This window comes from Balaenoptera borealis (assembly GCF_965194805.1).
Source record: "Balaenoptera borealis genome assembly, chromosome: 6".
Taxonomy (NCBI): domain Eukaryota; kingdom Metazoa; phylum Chordata; class Mammalia; order Artiodactyla; family Balaenopteridae; genus Balaenoptera; species Balaenoptera borealis.
This window is the reverse complement of record NC_138863.1, coordinates 89,949,183-89,968,998: the sequence shown is the minus strand read 5'-3', so window position 1 is coordinate 89,968,998 and position 19,816 is coordinate 89,949,183.

The following is a 19,816-nucleotide window of genomic DNA, read 5'->3' as shown; positions in this document are numbered from 1 at the left end:
AGGAGACTGAACCAGACCTACCTGCCAGTGTTGGAAGGTCTCCTGGAGAGGCGGGGTGGGGGTGGCTGTGGCTCACTGCCAGGACAAGGACACTGTCAGCAGAAGTTCTGGGGAGTACTCCTTGGCACGAGCCCTCCTGGAGTCCGCCATTAGCCACACCAAAGAGCCTGCAGTATCCAGTGCTCGGTCGCCTCAGGCCAAACAACCAACAGGGAGGGAACCCAGCCCCACGCATCAGCAGATAAGCAGATTACAGTTTTACTGAGCTCTGCCCACCAGAGCAACACCCAGCTCTACCCACCACCAGTGCCTCCCATCAGGAAACTTGCACAAGCCTCTTAGATAGCCTCATCCACCAGAGGGCAGACAGCAGAAGCCAGAAGAGGTACAATCCTGCAGCCTGTGGAAGAAAAACCACATTCACAGAAAGAGAGACAAAATGAAAAGGCAGAGGACTAAGTAACAGATGAAGGAACAAGATAAAACCCCAGAAAAACAACTAAATGAAGTGGAGATAGGCAACTTTCCAGAAAAAGAATTCAGAATAATGAGAGTGAAGATGATCCAAGACCTTGGAAAAAAGAATGGAGGCAAAGATCGAGAAGATGCAAGAAATGTTTCACAAAGACCTGGAAGAATTAAAGAACAAACCCCTAGAATAATTAAAGAACAAATAAACAGAGATGAACAATACAATAACTGAAATGAAAAATCCACTAGAAGGAATCAATAGCAGAATAACTGAGGCAGAAGAACGGATAAGTGGCCTGGAAGACAGAATGGTGGAGTTCACTGCTGCAGAACAGAATAAAGAAAAAAGAATGAAAAGAAATGAAGACAGCCTAAGAGACCTCTGGGACAACATTAAATGCACCAACATTCTCATTATACGGGTCCCAGAAGGAGAAGAGAGAGAGAAAGGACCCAAGAAAATATTTTAAGAGATTATAGTCAAAAATTTCCCTAACATCGGGCAGAAAATAACCACCCAAGTCCAGGACGTGCAGAGAGTCCCAGGCAGGAGAAACACAAGGAGAAACACGCCGAGACACAAAGTAATCAAAATGGCAAAAATTAAAGACAAAGAAAAATTATTAAAAGCAACAAGGGAAAAACGACAAATAACATACAAGGGTACTCCCATAAGTTTAACAGCTGATTTCTCAGCAGAAACTCTACAAGCCAGAAGGGAATGGCACGATATATTTAAAGTGATGAAAGGGAAGAACGTACAACCAAGATTACTCTACCCAGCAAGGATCTCATTCAGATTCGATGGAGAAATCAAAAGCTTTACAGACAAGCAAAAGCTAAGAGAATTCAGCACCACCAAACCAGCTCTACAGCAAATGCTAAAGGAACTTCTCTAAGTGGGAAACACAAGAGAAGAAAAGGACCTACAAAAACAAACCCAAAACAATTAAGAAAATGGTAATAGGAACATACACATCGATAATTACCTTAAATGTGAATGGATTAAATGCTCCAACCAAAAGACACAGGCTCACTGAATGGATAGAAAAACAAGACCCATACATATGCTGTCTACAAGAGACCCACTTCAGACCTAGGGACACATACAGACTGAAAGTGAGGGGATGGAAAAAGATATTCCATGCAAATGGAAATCAAAATAAAGCTGGAGGAGCAATACTCATATCAAATAAAATAGGCTTTAAAATAAAGAATGTTACAAGAGACAAGGAAGACACTACATAATGATCAAGGGATCAATCCACGAAGAAGATATAATAATTATAAATATATATGCACCCAACATAGGAGCACCTCAATACATAAGGCAACTGCTTACAGCTATAAAAGAGGAAATCGACAGTAATACAATAATAGTGGGGAACTTTAACACCTCACTTACACCAATGGACAGATCATCCATACAGAAAATTAATAAGGGAACACAAGCTTTAAATGACACAATAGACCAGATAGATTTAGTTGATATTTATAGTACATTCCATCCAAAAACAGCAGATTACACTTTCTTCTCAAGTGCACATGGAACATTCTCCAGGATAGATCACATCTTGGGTCACAAATCAAGCCTTGGTAAATTTAAGGAAATTGAAATCATATCAAGCATCTTTTGAATGGACCTAGGGACTGTCATACAGAGTGAAGTAAGTCAGAAAGAGAAAAACAAATATTGTATATTAACGCATATATGTGGAATCTAGAAAAATGGTGCAGATGAACCAGTTTGCAAGGCAGAAATAGAGACACAGATGTAGAGAACAAATGTACGGACACCAAGGGGGGAAAGTTGGAGGGGGGTGGTGGGATGAACTGGGAGATTGAGATTGAAGTAGATACAGTAATATGTATAATATAGATAACTAATAAGAACCTGCTGTATAAAAAAATAAATAAAATTTAAAAAAGAAAATAAAAAAAGAAAAAAGAAAAAACAATTAAAATCAAAAAAAAAAAAAAAAAAGGAAACAACCTTGGAGAGGGGGTATTTGGACTCAGAATACACAGAGTTTGTGATGTCTACTCGAGTGTGTTCGGTCTGGGGAGGCTACCCTCTGCTGATCTAAATAGCTCTCTGAAGACCGTGGGGCATTAGCTCCTGCTATGGTTAAGGTGACTCTTTTACCAGCAGTGGCAAAAGCCATGCAGCAGCCCCACGAAGAAGATCTTGCCCGTCCACACTGGCACCTTCGTTCCCTAGCAACCAGGAACTTTCCATTTTTGCTCTCAATGGGTTAAGCTGTCTCCTCCCAAGAGCCAACTCGTAGAAGGGTACACCTCAACTAAATTTATTCCCTTCATCTTACCTTGCTTGGAACAACAGTGTAATTAATCTATTATTAGTTTGGAATATGCTATTTCTTTATTAGTTTATTAAGAGACGTTATGTATGCTATTAGAGACAGTATATATTAAGAGACGTTATTCATCCTATAGGCTACTGGCTTGTGAAATTATTATAATTCCCACAGTGAACCTGAGTTAAATAAAATATTGGCAAAGAAAAAAAAAGACTAATTTAGACGTTTAATGAGAAAAAATATTATTAGAAGGCATTTAATAATAAGATAAATGCAAATTTGAGAATGGAAAGGACATTTTTTAAATGGTGAGTTATTCTCAAATCACTACATTCATATTATTTTATTTTCCCACACAATATGGGGAAAAAACGCAAATATAGATGAGGAAAGAGACCAAAAAATGCATTGAAAGACCAAGGATTCAGTCCTCCATTGGAATCAGGAAAGAAGTGAAATTAGGTTATTCTGCCTGTAGGGCAACAATGTGTTAGAAATGGAGTTATGCTAAACATAACCTTTCCCCAACCTTTGTTCAAGGTAGTAGGTGAAAATTCTCTTTTCACACATAATTTCACCATGCAATTACCTCAGAGGAAAAAAGATAATAAATACAACCTTGACAGGCAATGAAATCTTTTGAAGTAGCCTTTCCTTGTTCTAAAAATCTGGGTTCACCAGATATAATTTCAGACTAAATACAATGCTAAATTCTCTCACAAGAAAATGCACAAACACTATGCAGATTAACAATATATTGGCATTGTAATTCAACCAGTCGCACGATGAGGTTCTGTGCTTGATTTCCAGCCCTGTAGCTACAGGAGACAGTGGTCTCCTTCAGGGCACATGGTCATTTATGTGGCACTTGAGCTGGGAGTTCAAATCACCAAGTTCATCCTTTTCTTTCAGTGACATAAGAAGCAACAGAATGGGGGGAGAGAAGATGGCAGAAGAGTAAGACGCGGAGATCACCTTCCTTCCCACAGATACAGTAGAAATACATCTACACGTGGAACTGCTCCTACAGAACACCCACTGAATGCTGACAGAAAACGTCCGACCTCCAAAAAGGCAAGAAACTCCCCCCGTACTTGGGTAGGGCAAAAGAAAAAAGAAATAACAGAGACAAAAAATAGGGACGGCACCTGCACCAGTGGGAGGGAGCTGTGAAGGAGGAAAGATTTCCACGCACTAGGAAGCCCCTTCACGGGCAGAGACTGCGGGTGGCAGAGGTGGGAAGCTTCGGAGCCACGGAGGAGAGCGCAGCCACAGGGGTGCGGAGGGCAAAGCAGAGAGATTCCCGCACAGAGGCTTGGCGCCAGGCAGCACTCACCAGCCCGAGAGGCTTGTCTGCTCCCCTGCCGGGGCGGGCGGGGCTGGGAACTGAGGCTCAGGCTTCGGTTGGATCGGTTGGATCGCAGGGAGAGGACTGGGGTTGGCGGCGTGAACACAGCCTGAAGGGGTTAGTGCGCCACAGCTAGCCGGGAGGGAGTCCGGGAAAAAGTCTGCAGCTGCCGAAGAGGCAAGAGACTTTTTCTTCCCTCTTTGTTTCCTGGTGCGCGAGGAGAGGGGATTCAGAGCGCCGCCTAAACGAACTCCAGAGACGGGCACGAGCCGCGGCTAACAGAGCAGATCCCACAGCAACAGGGGCGCAGAGGGAAAAACGGAGAGACTCCCGCACAGAGGCTCAGCGCCGAGCAGCACTCAGCAGCCCGAGAGGCTTGTCTGCTCAGCCGCCGGGGCGGGCGGGGCTGGGAGCTGAGGCTCAGCTTAGGTCGGATCACAGGGAGAGGACTGGGGTTGGCAGCGTGAACACAGCCTGAAGGGGTTAGCGCACCACAGCTGGCTGGTAGGGAGTCCGGGAAAAAGTATGCAGCTGCAGAAGAGGCAAGAGACTTTTTCTTGCCTCTTTGTTTCACGGCGCGCAAGGAGAGGGGATTCAGAGCGCCGCCTAAACGAACTCCAGAGAAGGGCGCGAGCCGCGGCGATCAGCATGGACCACAGAGACGGGTGTGAGACGCTGGGGCTGCTGCTGCTGCCTCCAAAAAGCCTGTGTGTGAGCACAGGTCACTCTCCACACCGCCCCTCCTGGGAGCCTGTGCAGCCCACCACTGCCAGGGTCCCGTGATCCAGGGACAACTTCCCCAGGAGAATGCACGGCGCGCCTCAGGCTGCTGCAACGTCACGCCGGCCTCTGCCGCCGCAGGCTCGCCCCGCCTCCTCTGTACCCCTCCCTCCCCGCGGTATGGGTGAGCCAGAGCCCCCGAAGCAGCTGCCCCTTTAACCCCGTCCTGTCTGGGCGGGAAATAGACGCCCTCAGGCGACCTACACGCAGAGGCGGGTCCAAATCCAAAGCTGAATCCCAGGAGCTGTTCGAACAGAGAAGAGAAGGGGAAGTCTCTCCCAGCAGCCTCAGAAGCAGTGGATTAAACCTCCACAAACAACTTGATGTGCCTGCATCTGTTGAATACCTGAATAGACAACGAATCATCCCAAATTCAGGAGGTGGACTTTCGGAGCAGGATATATTAATTTTTCCCCTTTTCCTTTTTTTTGTGAGTGTATATATATATGCTTCTGGGTGAGATTTTGTCTGTATAGCTCTGCTTTATAATAGCTTTATTTTACTTCACTATATTATAGCCTCTTTCTTTCTTTCTTTCTATTTTTTCTCCCTTTTACTCTGAGCCGTGTGGACGAAAGGCTCTTGGTGCTCCAGCCAGGCATCAGGGCCGTGCCTCTGAGGTGGGAGAGCCAACTTCAGGACACTGGTCCACAAGAGACCTCCCAGCTCCACGTAATACCAAACGGCGAAAATCTCTCAGAGATCTCCATCTCAACACCAAGACCCAGCTTCACTCAACGACCAGCAAGCTACACTGCTGGACACCCTATGCCAAACAACTAGCAAGACAGGAACACAGCCCCATCCATTAGCAGAGAGGCTACCTAAAATCATAATAAGGCCACAGACACCCCAAAATACACCACCAGACGTGGACGTGCCCACCAGAAAGACAAGATCCAGCCTCACCCACCAGAACTCAGGTACTAGTTCCCTCCACCAGGAAGCCTACACAACCCACTGAACCAACCTTAGCCACTGGGGACAGATACCAAAAACAACAGGAACTACGAACCTGCAGCCTGTGAAAAGGAGACCCCAAACACAGTAAGATAAGCAAAATGAGACGACAGAAAAACACACAGCAGATGAAGGAGCAGGGTCAAAACACACCAGACTTAACAAATGAAGAGGAAATAGGTAGTCTACCTGAAAAAGAATTCAGAATAATGATAGTAAGGATGATCCAAAATCTTGGAAATAGAATAGACAAAATGCAAGAAACATTTAACAAGGACGTAGAAGAACTAAAGAGGAACCAAGCAATGATGAAAAACACAATAAATGAAATTAAAAATACTCTAGATGGGATCAATAGCAGAATAACTGAGGCAGAAGAACAGATAAGTGACCTGGAAGGTAAAATGGTGGAAATAACTACTGCAGAGCAGGATAAAGAAAAAAGAATGAAAAGAACTGAGGACAGTCTCAGAGACCTCTGGGACAACATTAAACGCACCAACATTCGAATTATAGGGGTCCCAGAAGAAGAAGAGAAAAAGAAAGGGACTGAGAAAATATTTCAAGAGATTATAGTTGAAAACTTCCTTAATATGGGAAAGGAAATAATTAATCAAGTCCTGGAAGCACAGAGAGTCCCATACAGGATAAACCCAAGGAGAAACATGCCAAGACACATATTAATCAAACTGTCAAAAATTAAATATAAGGAAAACATATTAAAGGCAGCAAGGGAAAAACAACAAATAACACACAAGGGAATCCCCATAAGGTTAACATCTGATCTTTCAGCAGAAACTCTGCAAGCCAGAAGGGAGTGGCAGGATATACTTAAAGTGATGAAGGAGAAAAACCTACAACCAAGATTACTCTACCCAGCAAGGATCTCATTCAGATGTGATGGAGAAATTAAAACCTTTACAGACAAGCAAAAGCTGAGAGAGTTCAGCACCACCAAACCAGCTTTACAACAAATGCTAAAGGAACTTCTCTAGGCAAGAAACACAAGAGAAGGAAAACACCTACAATAACAAACCCAAAACATTTAAGAAAATGGGAATAGGAACATACATATCGATAATTACCTTGAATGTAAATGGATTAAATGCTCCCACCAAAAGACACAGACTGGCTGAATGGATACAAAAACAAGACCCATATATATGCTGTCTACAAGAGACCCACTTCAGACCTAGAGACACAGACAGACTGAAAGTGAGGGGATGGAAAAAGATATTCCATGCAAATGGAAATCAAAAGAAAGCTGGAGTAGCAATTCTCATATCAGACAAAATAGACTTTAAAATAAAGACTATTACAAGAGACAAAGAAGGTCACTATATAATGATCAAGGGATCGATCCAAGAGGAAGGTATAACAATTGTAAATATTTATGCACCCAACATAGGAGCACCTCAATACATAAGGCAAATACTAACAGCCATAAAAGGGGAAATCGACAGCAACACAATCATAGTAGGGGACTTTAACACCCCACTTTCACCAATGGACAGATCATCCAAAATGAAAATAAATAAGGAAACACAAGCTTTAAATGATACATTAAACAAGATGGACTTAATTGATATTTATAGGACATTCCACCCAAAAACAACAGAATACACATTTTTCTCAAGTGCTCATGGAACATTCTCCAGGATAGATCATATCTTGGGTCACAAATCAAGCCTTGGTAAATTTAAGAAAATTGAAATCGTATCAAGTATCTTTTCCGACCACAACGCTATGAGACTAGATATCAATTACAGGAAAAGATCTGTAAAAAATACAAACACATGGAGGCTACACAATACACTACTTAATAACGAAGTGATCACTGAAGAAATCAAAGGGGAAATCAAAAAATACCTAGAAACAAATGACAATGGAGATACGACGACCCAAAACCTATGGGACGCAGCAAAAGCAGTACTAAGAGGGAAGTTTATAGCAATACAAGCCTACCTCAAGAAACAGGAAACATCTCGAATAAACAACCTAACCTTGCACCTAAAGCAAGTAGAGAAAGAAGAACAAAAATACCCCAAAGCCAGCAGAAGGAAAGAAATTATAAAGATCAGGTCAGAAATAAATGAAAAAGAAATGAAGGAAACAATAGCAAAAATCAATGAAACTAAAAGCTGGTTCTTTGAGAAGATAAACAAAATTGATAAACCATTAGCCAGACTCATCAAGAGAAAAAGGGAGAAGACTCAAATCAATAGAATTAGAAATGAAAAAGGAGAAGTAACCACTGACACTGCAGAAATACAAACGATCATGAGCGATTACTACAAGCAACTCTATGCCAATAAAATGGACAACCTGGAAGAAATGGACAGATTCTTAGAAATGCACAACCTGCCAAGACTGAACCAGGAAGAAATAGAAAATATGAACAGACCAATCACAAGCACTGAAATTGAAACTGTGATTAAAAACCTTCAAACAAACAAAAGCCCAGGACCAGATGGCTTCACAGGTGAATTCTGTCAAACATTTAGAGAAGAGCTAACACCTATCCTTCTCAAACTCTTCCAAAATATTGCAGAGGGAGGAACACTCCCAAACTCATTCTACGAGGCCACCATCACCCTGATACCAAAACCAGACAAAGACGTCACAAAGAAAGAAAACTACAGGCCAATATCACTGATGAACACTGATGCAAAAATCCTCAACAAAATACTAGCAAACAGAATCCAGCAGCACATTAAAAGGATCATACACCATGATCAAGTGGGGTTTATCCCAGGAATGCAAGGATTCTTCAATATACGCAAATCAATCAATGTGATACACCATATTAACAAACTGAAGGAGAAAAACCATATGATCATCTCAATAGATGCAGAGAAAGCTTTTGACAAAATTCAACACCCATTTATGATAAAAGCCCTGCAGAAAGTAGGCATAGAGGGAACTTTCCTCAACATAATAAAGGCCATATAGGACAAACCCACAGCCAACATTGTCCTCAATGGTGAAAAACTGAAACCATTTCCACTAAGATCAGGAACAAGACAAGGTTGCCCACTCTCACCACTATTATTCAACATAGTTTTGGAAGTGTTAGCCACAGCAATCAGAGAAGACAAAGAAATAAATGGAATCCAAATCGGAAAAGAAGTAAAGCTGTCACTGTTTGCAGATGACATGATACTATACATAGAGAATCCTAAAGATGCTACCAGAAAACTCCTAGAGCTACTCAATGAATTTGGTAAAGTAGCAGGATACAAAATTAATGCCCAGAAATCTCTTGCATTTCTATACACTAACGACGAAAAATCTGAAAGTGAAATTAGGAAAACACTCCCATTTACCATTGCAACAAAAAGAATAAAATATCTAGGAATAAACCTACCTAAGGAGACAAAAGACCTGTCTGCAGAAAATTATAAGACACTGATGAAAGAAATTAAAGATGATACAAATAGATGGAGAGATATACCATGTTCCTGGACTGGAAGAATCAACATTGTGAAAATGACTCTACTACCCAAAGCAATCTACAGATTCAATGCAATCCCTATCAAACTACCACTGGCATTTTTCACAGAACTAGAACAAAAAATTTCACAATTTGTATGGAAACACAAAAGACCCCGAATAGCCAAAGCAATCTTGAGAGAGAAAAACGGAGCTGGGGGAATCAGGCTCCCTGACTTCAGACTATATTACAAAGCTTCAGTAATCAAGACAGTTTGGTACTGGCACAAAAACAGAAATATAGATCAATGGAACAGGATAGAAAGCCCAGAGATAAACCCACACACATATGGTCACCTTATCTTTGATAAAGGAGGCAAGCATATACAGTGGAGAAAAGACAGCCTCTTCAATAAGTGGTGCTGGGAAAACTGGACAGGTACATGTAAAAGTATGAAATTAGAACACTCCCTGACACCATGCACAAAAATAAACTCAAAATGGATTAAAGACCTAAGTGTAAGGCCAGACACTATCAAACTCTTAGAGGAAAACATAGGCAGAACACTCTATGACATACATCACAGCAAGATTCTTTTTGACCCAGCTCCCAGAGAAATGGAAATAAGAACACAAATAAACAAATGGGACCTAATGAAACTTAAAAGCTTTTGCACAGCAAAGGAAACCATAAACAAGACCAAAAGACAACCCTCAGAATGGGAGAATATATTTGCAAATGAAGCAACTGACAAAGGATTAATCTCCAAGATTTACAAGCAGCTCATGCAGCTCAATAACAAAAAAACGAACAACCCAATCCAAAAATGGGCAGAAGACCTAAATAGACATTTCTCCAAAGAAGATATACAGATTGCCAACAGACACATGAAAGAATGCTCAACATCATTAATCATTAGAGAAATGCAAATCAAAACTACAATGAGATATCATCTCACACCGATCAGAATGGCCATCATCAAAAAATCGAGAAACAATAAATGCTGGAGAGGGTGTGGAGGAAAGGGAACACTCTTGCACTGTTGGTGGGAATGTAAATTGATACAGCCACTATGGAGAACAGTATGGAGGTTCCTTAAAAAACTACAAATAGAACTACCATACGACCCAGCAATCCCAATACTGGGCATATACCCTGAGAAAACCATAGTTCAAAAAGAGTCATGTACCAAAATGTTCATTGCAGCTCTGTTTACAATAGCCAGGACATGGAAGCAACCTAAATGTCCATCGACAGATGAATGGATAAAGAAGATGTGGCACATATATACAATGGAATATTACTCAGCCATAAAAAGAAATGAAATGGAGGTATTTGTAATGAGGTGGATGGAGTTAGAGTCTGTCATACAGAGTGAAGTAAGTCAGAAAGAGAAAAACAAATACAGTATGCTAACACATATATACGGAATCTAAGGGGAAAAAAAAAAAAGCCATGAAGAACCTAGTGGCAAGACAGGAATAAAGACACAGACCTACTAGAGAATGGACTTGAGGATATGGGGAGGGGGTGGGGTGAGATGTGACAGGGTAAGAGAGTGTCATGGACATATATACACTACCAAATGTAAAATAGATAGCTAGTGGGAAGCAGCCACATAGCACAGGGAGATCAGCTCGGTGCTTTGTGACCACCTAGAGGGGTGGGATGGGGAGGGTGGGAGGGAGGGAGATGCAAGAGGGAAGAGATATGGGAACATATTGTATGTGTATAACTGATTCACTTTGTTATAAAGCAGAAGCTAACACACCATTGTAAGGCAATTATACTTCAATAAAGATGTTTAAAAAAAAAAAAAAGAAGCAACAGAACAACATAATTATATACACTGGTTTTCCAAAAATGTTCAAAAGTATCATATACGTTCATCCCAGAGAAATTAAATTTTATGTCCATGCAAAAAAAAAAAAAAAAAAACAATATATTGATTAATATATTTTGTCCTAATTCAGTAATGTAATAACTATTTACAGAGCATTTGGTTGCATCACTATTATTTCAATTATGAGCTCAGCTAGGTAATAAAACAACAAGCTTTTCCTCAATGGACCATTCCTCAGTTTGTGCAATTTATTTTAAATATTAAGTTTAAAGAAAAAAGAACTTGCCATCTTATCACTTCTTTCAGGCTGCTATATTTTACCGTAATATAGCAAACTAAATATTATCAATCCTTAAATGCCTTTTTTTGCAAATTAGTTTCAGAAAAGCAATTTAAAAGTTTCTTCATTTTTCTCAGTAGACTATAAGATAATATTCTTTTAATTGCAAGGACTGGAATGCCTGATACTTTCCATTTTTAGTACAGCATATTGACTTTTGCAGTCATTATTCTATTTTGTACGTTTCTAGTGATATTTACTTCACTGCTACTCTATTTCAGATAAATTAAGGAACACTTATTCTGATTCATCCTTTGTGCCAGGGTCAAAAGTGCCTGTTAGAGATGCAAAGAGTTAAAGGTATCTTTTCTAACACCACAACGGGACTCTCGCATGCTCAGGCAACAGAAGGAAAAATAGGCGCCACAGAGAAAGAGACCCACTTCAATCTATATATGTGACTCTTCTGCAAATGTATACAGCTGATGCTACTTAGTGTACATAAAAGACATAATGAAAATCTCTGTTAATTATTATTATAAGGAAACTTGGTTGGCTTGATTAAAATTCACAAATTGTTTAAAACACAAATTTAAAATAACATAAAATCAATAGAATATAAATATTCTTGCTTATGAAAACAAGATTAACATTACCTCATTGATCATTTCATCATGAGGATAAAACAGAACAACGTACAACAAAATATTTTGAACTAATGCCAGGCATATGATATACATTTAATAAATGAATCTGCTCTTCTCTCTATATTCATATTTTCCACATATTTATTTCACTGCACTTACCAAAACATTTTTTTACATATTTTGACCAAAATAAGTTTTAACTGTTTTGTATGTTTTCCTTCCTTCTTATGCAATTTCTTAGGATTATTTTTTTAAGTTTTCCAATGTCAGCACCTAAAATATCAGTATACTTTTATGTGACACACTTGTGTGTGAGTCTGTTTACTAAATGGTCCCAAGCTTCTATGATCTGGTTTATTTGAATTAGCTTTAAAAATATTTTTGTTAATTAATTTTGGACTGTAAATAAAGTTTCTTCTAAAAAATATACACCTGTGGGCTTCCCTGGTGGCGCAGTGGTTGAGAATCTGCCTGCTAATGCAGGGCACACGGGTTCGAGCCCTGGTCTGGGAAGATACCACATGCCGCGGAGCAACTAGTCCCGTGAGCCGCAACTACTGAGCCTGCGCGTCTGGAGCCTGTGCTCCGCAACAAGAGAGGCCGCGATAGTGAGAGGCCCGCGCAACGCGATGAAGAGCAGCCTCCGCTCGCCGCGACTGGAGAAAGCCCTCGCACAGAAACGAAGACTCAACACAGTCATAAATAAATAAATAAATAAATAAATAAAAGAACGTGAATTTCTTAAAAAAAAAAAGGCATTAAACTTTATTCTTATACATAACCATTTATAATCGACATCATGATAAAATTAAGATTCAAATCATATCCATAGTAATTTCTAGTTAAGCCCAAAGACTCATATTGTAAAGCAGGGTGTTGGTAGCTTGGCTGAAATGAATAGTCACTAAGAACCAAAAATACTCCTTTTACAAGTACATATGTTAGGTGTTGAGTGAGGAACACAAAAAGAGTCAGGATATAATTGCTTGGAATCATTGCTAGAAAGAACATATTCAATAGCCTCACTAAAAATAATGAGCGTGGTGCTTAAACTTTCTGGTAGAGCTTATTTAACTTTTGATGATCAGGAAGATAGACTCTTTTTAATTTAGAGTTCAAAATAAGAAGACATCATTACTGCTTAGGCAGCTGCCTAAAATAACATTTATCTGACATTTTCACCTATATGAAAAGGCATCTTATGAAATAAATGTTTTTTCAAGCCGTGAAGTTAAAATGGTAATCATATCAGCAAAATTCTTCAAGATTACTCTTTCCTTTGAAAAATGTCATTCAGGGGTTATTATATATTAGATGTAAACTGTATTCTGACTTCTGGTAGTGTATATACTCAAATGTTATACCTTACAACACTTATATCATTGAAAACAATACAATCTAGAATTTTTTTTCCAATTTCTTAGTTTTGATAAAATAATTATGTGATACTAAGTAATAAATAGCAAATATTCAGGTATCGTTGGTCCATTAGTTAAGGCATTACACCTGGGTGGCCTAATTGCTGATAGCATAAATTGTATGACAGAAACCAAAATGCAGAACCTAATGAAATATTTCCAATTACTTTTTAAAAAATTAATAACACCCTAATACTGAAACATGACAGATGTCACAGAGAAAAAGTATAGCTGATTACCATATATCAACAAAGAAATTAAAACACAAAAAGGAAATTAAGTTAAGCAACATATTAAAATAATAAACATGACCAAAAACTTTGAGTAAATATATATTTGATATTATGGTACAAATTAATACATTTTTGCAAATGAAAGGGTCAAAGGAGGAAAATAACGGGATATCTTTAGAGATGAGAAGAATATAAGGTCACTGACTTGGTATTGCGGCAGTCAGGATTACAAGCAGTCTTTTAATACCTATTTCATTGTGTTTTAAAATTTTTAACCCAATTAAGAAACTATGGACACTTGTGAACATTTAGAGGTGCGCGTAAATTAACTGAATGGAATTTCTTATAACCTGAGTTTTCTAAGACATCTAACTAAGGTCTTGGTTAGAGGCTAGTTAGCTACATGCTTTAAAATCCAAAGAAAGCACCCAATAAAAGGCAATTCTTGCAAGATACAGAAGTGAGCTCTAAGGACTGAATAACCTTTCACTGTGACTGATTTTTTCTTTTGTGATGTTTAAAAATGAAGACTGCCAAACAGATGGAGTTCTAACACAATTTTGAAAACAATATAACACAGGGAGGAAAAAAAAAACAGAAAAAAAAAAACCTTTCGGACAAAATACTACAGGTCAATCATATAAAGCTAAAAACAAAAAGAAAAGAAAAAACACATTATAGCTCACCGATCATTTAGTTGTGTGTGTGTCTGTTTGTTGTTTGTTTTGTTTCTCCAATTTACAAAAGTAGGAGATTAAAAGTGTACAGTTGTCCAAACCAGTTGGAATTTTTAATTCACTGATAACCCATTATACCTAGCAGGCAGGAATTTAGGCAAATTTGTCTGAAGATGAGAGTTAACATTCTTCGTTTGATACTAGCTTACACTGCTATCATTAAAGTGTGCACTGTTTGTAAGAAATAAATAAACAAAGCCAATTAAACCCAATGAGAGTCTCAGGATATCTGTGCCAGCAGTCATGATTGCTTAAGAAGATAGCATTAATCAATCTCAATTTCTTTTTTAAAAAGAAGAACTTCAGCATAGATTTCTTCCAAAAACAGCATCCTTAGCACATTTTTATAGAAAAAAAATCATCCTCTCCCTCAGGAAAGCTGAACTAGAATGCTTTGTTATCTCCAATTTATTATTTCCTGTAATACATCAAAAAGTGTACTGTTAAGAACTGGCTTTGGCCAACATAAGTTACAATTCCAAAGAGGCTTCAGACCAATGACTACTGAATTTCCTCATTAAAGTCTACCCATCCGGGGCTTCCCTGGTGGCGCAGTGGTTGAGGGTCTGCCTGCCAATGCAGGGGACACGGGTTCGAGCCCTGGTCTGGGAAGATCCCACATGCCGCAGAGCAACTGGGCCCGTGAGCCACAATTACTGAGCCTGCGCGTCTAGAGCCTGTGCTCTGCAACAAGAGAGGCCGCGATAGTGAGAGGCTCGCGCACCGCGATGAAGAGTGGCCCCCGCTTGCCACAACTAGAGAAAGCCCTCACACAGAAACGAAGACCCAACACAGACATAAATAAATAAATAAATAAATTTAAAAAAATAAAAGGAGCTTTTAAAAAAAAAAAAAAAAAAGTCTACCCATCCTCCTTCTTAACAGTGGAAAAAATAAAAGATGATAATCAAGAATTGGAAAGAAACAGACATAACACATCTATTGTTTATTTCAAAGACTGCATGACTATTTGTGTGAGTATAAAATACAGTAGATATTTCAATTTTACTTATTTTGATAGAACACATAGAACAATTTAAATAGTTTTACTTATAGGCCCTATAAGAAAGGATCACTATAAGTAAATTTGAGGAAATCAAGTTTACATCTGTTTTAGAAAGAGTCATATGGGTCACTTGTATTTAAAAGGAGGTATATGAGAAACATATATCTTGAAATTCAGTTATGCAGTAATAATAGGCCAAAACTTTAAACATATATGCCTCTATACAGTGAAAGGTTAGCCCAATGCAGGTGGAAGATACTCCCAGGAAAAGGGTGGCAAGAGGTTCAGTCTAATTTCCTTGTAACATGCTAGTGACAGACCTGCTGGAATTAAAAAACACACACACACACACACACACACACATTGCTAGCAAGAATAATCCTTATCTGTGGAATGCTTTCAGACTGTTATACTTGGGCCATCTAGGATTGCTTGTGTGAAACCAGTCTGGCTTTAAGGTGCATGGCTTCCTGAAAAATGCCCCCCAAACCATGCACCTATCAGAGAATAAAATAGAGGCAGCTCATGACATAAGCCCCTCATTCTGTGTAAGGGGACTGTGCTCCTCATTTAGAAACCTTATCTTTTAACTGGGCCAGAACAAGTCATGAGAGAAACACAAGAGCCAAAGGGAGGTTTACATTGGAGGTCCAAACCACCTCCCTGCTTCTCCTGTCCCTCACAACCCGAATCTTTGAAATTATTAGTAGAGGTTGATACTGGCTGAGATCTCTGAATCTTGTGAGTTTGACTGACAAACTGATCCTCTGTGTAATCTTAGATGTTTACAAGGCTGCCGGGTATTGTATGTCAGTCAGCCTTTTCCATAAGATACAGAATTTTTTAAAAAATGATTTATGAACAGCACATCTTAGTAACCTTAAAACTCTCTAAGTTATGTAGCTAGAAATTAGCATTTAAACATATGTAAAATGTTGTATGTCATTCACCCTTGAGAACTGAGAAGAGGGATTTGTCTTTTTGAATCATTTGGGGGTTGCTGAGAAGTCACACAACTTGTGACTGCTGATGGGTGTTGGCAGATTATGTGGTGAAAATAAATTTTATAGTCAATTTGAGCCTCATCTATTTAAATAATTTTACTAAATTGTTCTTATGCTTGGGGTTACAAAAAAATCATAACTAAAATTCTGATACTGAATAAGATTTAAATATCTCACCACAAATATATGAGGAAGAGGAGAGTCAGATTTATGAAATGAAGGCATGATACTAAAATATTTAGTCAGTTCTAGCAACCATTTAAATATTTATTTTTCCAAATATACACGTATCATTAAAGGTTCAATACAGAAAAGAGAAGTTATTCCAAACATTTTGAGCAGTAAGAGATATAATACAAGAAAATGAGGTTAATGAGATCATTGGAAGGGCTGGGAAAGCAGCAGTCTGCAGGTAATGGCATCATAGTACATCCAGTCCCAAGACGAGAAAGAATCACTGTCCCCAGTGATCAGGCAGATACAAGAAAGTACTGCTGATGTTTTGGCTGTTGCAAAGCCTGGTTGTGGCTAGATGGTGGTACATCTATGTTCAGCCTCCACAAAATCTCCTATCTGTTGGAGTCTGAAATTCGATCACCACTACTGCCCGAGGAAGGTCCTCTGTACCTCCCCTGCTTTCCAAAGTTGATATCAATGCATCTAGCTGGCAGAACTTAAATCTGATTTACCGCCCTTGTGACCAGGGAGTCTGGGAAATGTAGATTTTTGGCTTCAAGACTGTGAGATCTAGAGAGAGTGTAAAAGTAGGTAGCAATGGATGCTGATTGCCAACAGACATTTTTCAACTCAGTGTATGTCTGGATTCGTTAAATATTTTTGGTCAGTGTCACTGTGTTATCTAGGATATTTCAATAGGAATGTGTAGTGATTAAGAGCTCAGATTCTGTACTGATAATCTTCAGGTTATACACCAGATACCCACCGTGTGAACTCAAATAATTAATCTCTTCTTTCCAAAGATCCCTATGAGGAGCTAGTATTATACTTCCCCTTTCACATATGAGGAAATTACAACCTCATTAATTACCTACATAACTGTTACGCTTGTAAGATCAATAATAAATAACACCTATCACAAATGCTGATACATAATAATTACTCAATAAATATGTTATTTTTATTATACTAACATGACTTATCATACAAATATGTATACATCCAGATAATAAGATTATAGTAAAAATACTTAAATTATATCTTTACATCATTTTCTCTTTATATTGTCCATTAAAATGTACTTTTGTTTTTGCTTATATATTTTTCATTTATAAAATATCTGTGTAAGTAGACTATAGCTAATCATTTAGGCTGAGTGATTTTAAAAGTTTAACGCTGTTTATTAATATGTTAAAATCTATATTCAGAAATTGATCCACTTGCAAATTAACTATTGCTGCCTCAAAATGACTAATACCACCAGATTACACTGGAGAAAGCTTAATTGTATAATTTGAAAATCACTGACATTAATATCAAAATTTTTTTATTGACTTCACAAGCAGTTATCTCTAAAACATTTTGGTTCTTTTTAATAAATGAAACTAGATTTTGGAACTAATTTTATGGTTTTAAACATCTGTATGTTACTTCATTTTTGTTGGTGTCCAAAAATGAATTTATTTGATTTTGAGGACACTGTTTTGCTTCCATTTTTTAAATTGGAATTTTTTCATTTGCTATTTCTCCTCTGTTCTCCCAAAGAACTCTCTATTTCTCTGTCATCATTTACCGCCTTGTGTTTGAACTGTCTAGTCACTGTATAACAAATATGTACCAACATCTAGCAGCTACCAGAACCTGGCAAAAAGTTGACTCTCAATAAGTACTCAAACAACAAAGCTAGTGATCCTAATAATACACACACACACACACACACACACACACACACACACACACACACACTTTTAAGACCCCGCTTACCAGGACAAAGAATAAAAGTGTGATAAAACCTCAAGTCTAATTTTCAAATTTCAGATTAATGCCCCCTTCATTGGCTGAATTTAAATTACATGTAAGCACCTGGGCATTTAATCCCTACTACTCACAACCCTGTAAAACAGTTATAAACCCCATTTTACACAAGAAGAAACCGGGCTCATATAGGGGGTTCACACAGTTGAAGATCACGTGGATAGCAAATCCTAGCCAGTCTTCTGAATGTGTAATATCTGAACTCTATATTAAATTTGTTTTTTGAAATGAGGCTTGAATTAAACTGTTATTTGCACTGGGGCAGACTAGTAGGGTCATATAAGATAAGTTAGTTCTTATAATAATCAGAGCCATAAATTAGTACCTGAAAATAATGTTAATACTTTTTTTTAAGGGAGCGAGAGGAGAAGAATAATATAAAATTCAGGGGAGGTATAATGTGTATCTAATTCACAAAATTGGTTTTAAAAGTCCAATCTAATGATTTAAAAACTAGATGATCTAATTAGATTTTTTTGGTTGATTTTGTAATGTATAAACAGATGATGAAGCAAAGGGTGGGAGATGCTTAGTAATTTTCCTGAGATCACAAATCTCAGGAAATTTGGAGACTTTGTGTCTAATCACAAAGCTTGGGTTTGTTCCACTATATTAAATAGATTCACAAGACAGCCTCAGAAGCTATAAACATAGTTTAATGTAGATTTGAAACATAAATTTTAAGGGGAAAGTTTTAGTTTCATTATACATTCATTATCATTTTTTTCATTATCTATATATCTCCTTGCCCATATATGTTTTTATTCATAATAATTATGACTGAAATATGGAAGAAATGTTTACCATCTGTGTTGGCTTGAATAGTGTCCTCCCAAAATGTACGTCTACCTGGCACCTCAGAATTTGACCTTATTTAGAAATTGGATCTTATTTGGAAAGATGTAATCAAGTTAAAATGAGGTCATACTAAATTAGGTCATACTTAACCCAATGACTGGTGTCCTTATAAGAAGAGGAAAATCTGAACACAGAGACATGCACAGAGAGGAGACAGACACACAGGAAGAGAGCCATGTGACTGCAGAGGGAGAGATTGAACCAATGTATCTATAAGACAAGAGATGTCAAGGATAGTTGGCAACTGCCAGAAATAGACAGAGGCCAGGCAGGATCCTCCCCTGGAGCCTTCAGAGAGAACACGGTCCTGCTAGCATCTTGATTTCAGACTTCAGAACTGTGAGACAATAAATGTCTGCTGTATTGAGCAACCCAGTTTGTGGTGCTTTGTTATAGCAGCCCTAGAAAATGAATACATCATCTAATGATTATATATATATTATATACATATTTTTGAAAAATATATATTTATATATTTTAAAAAT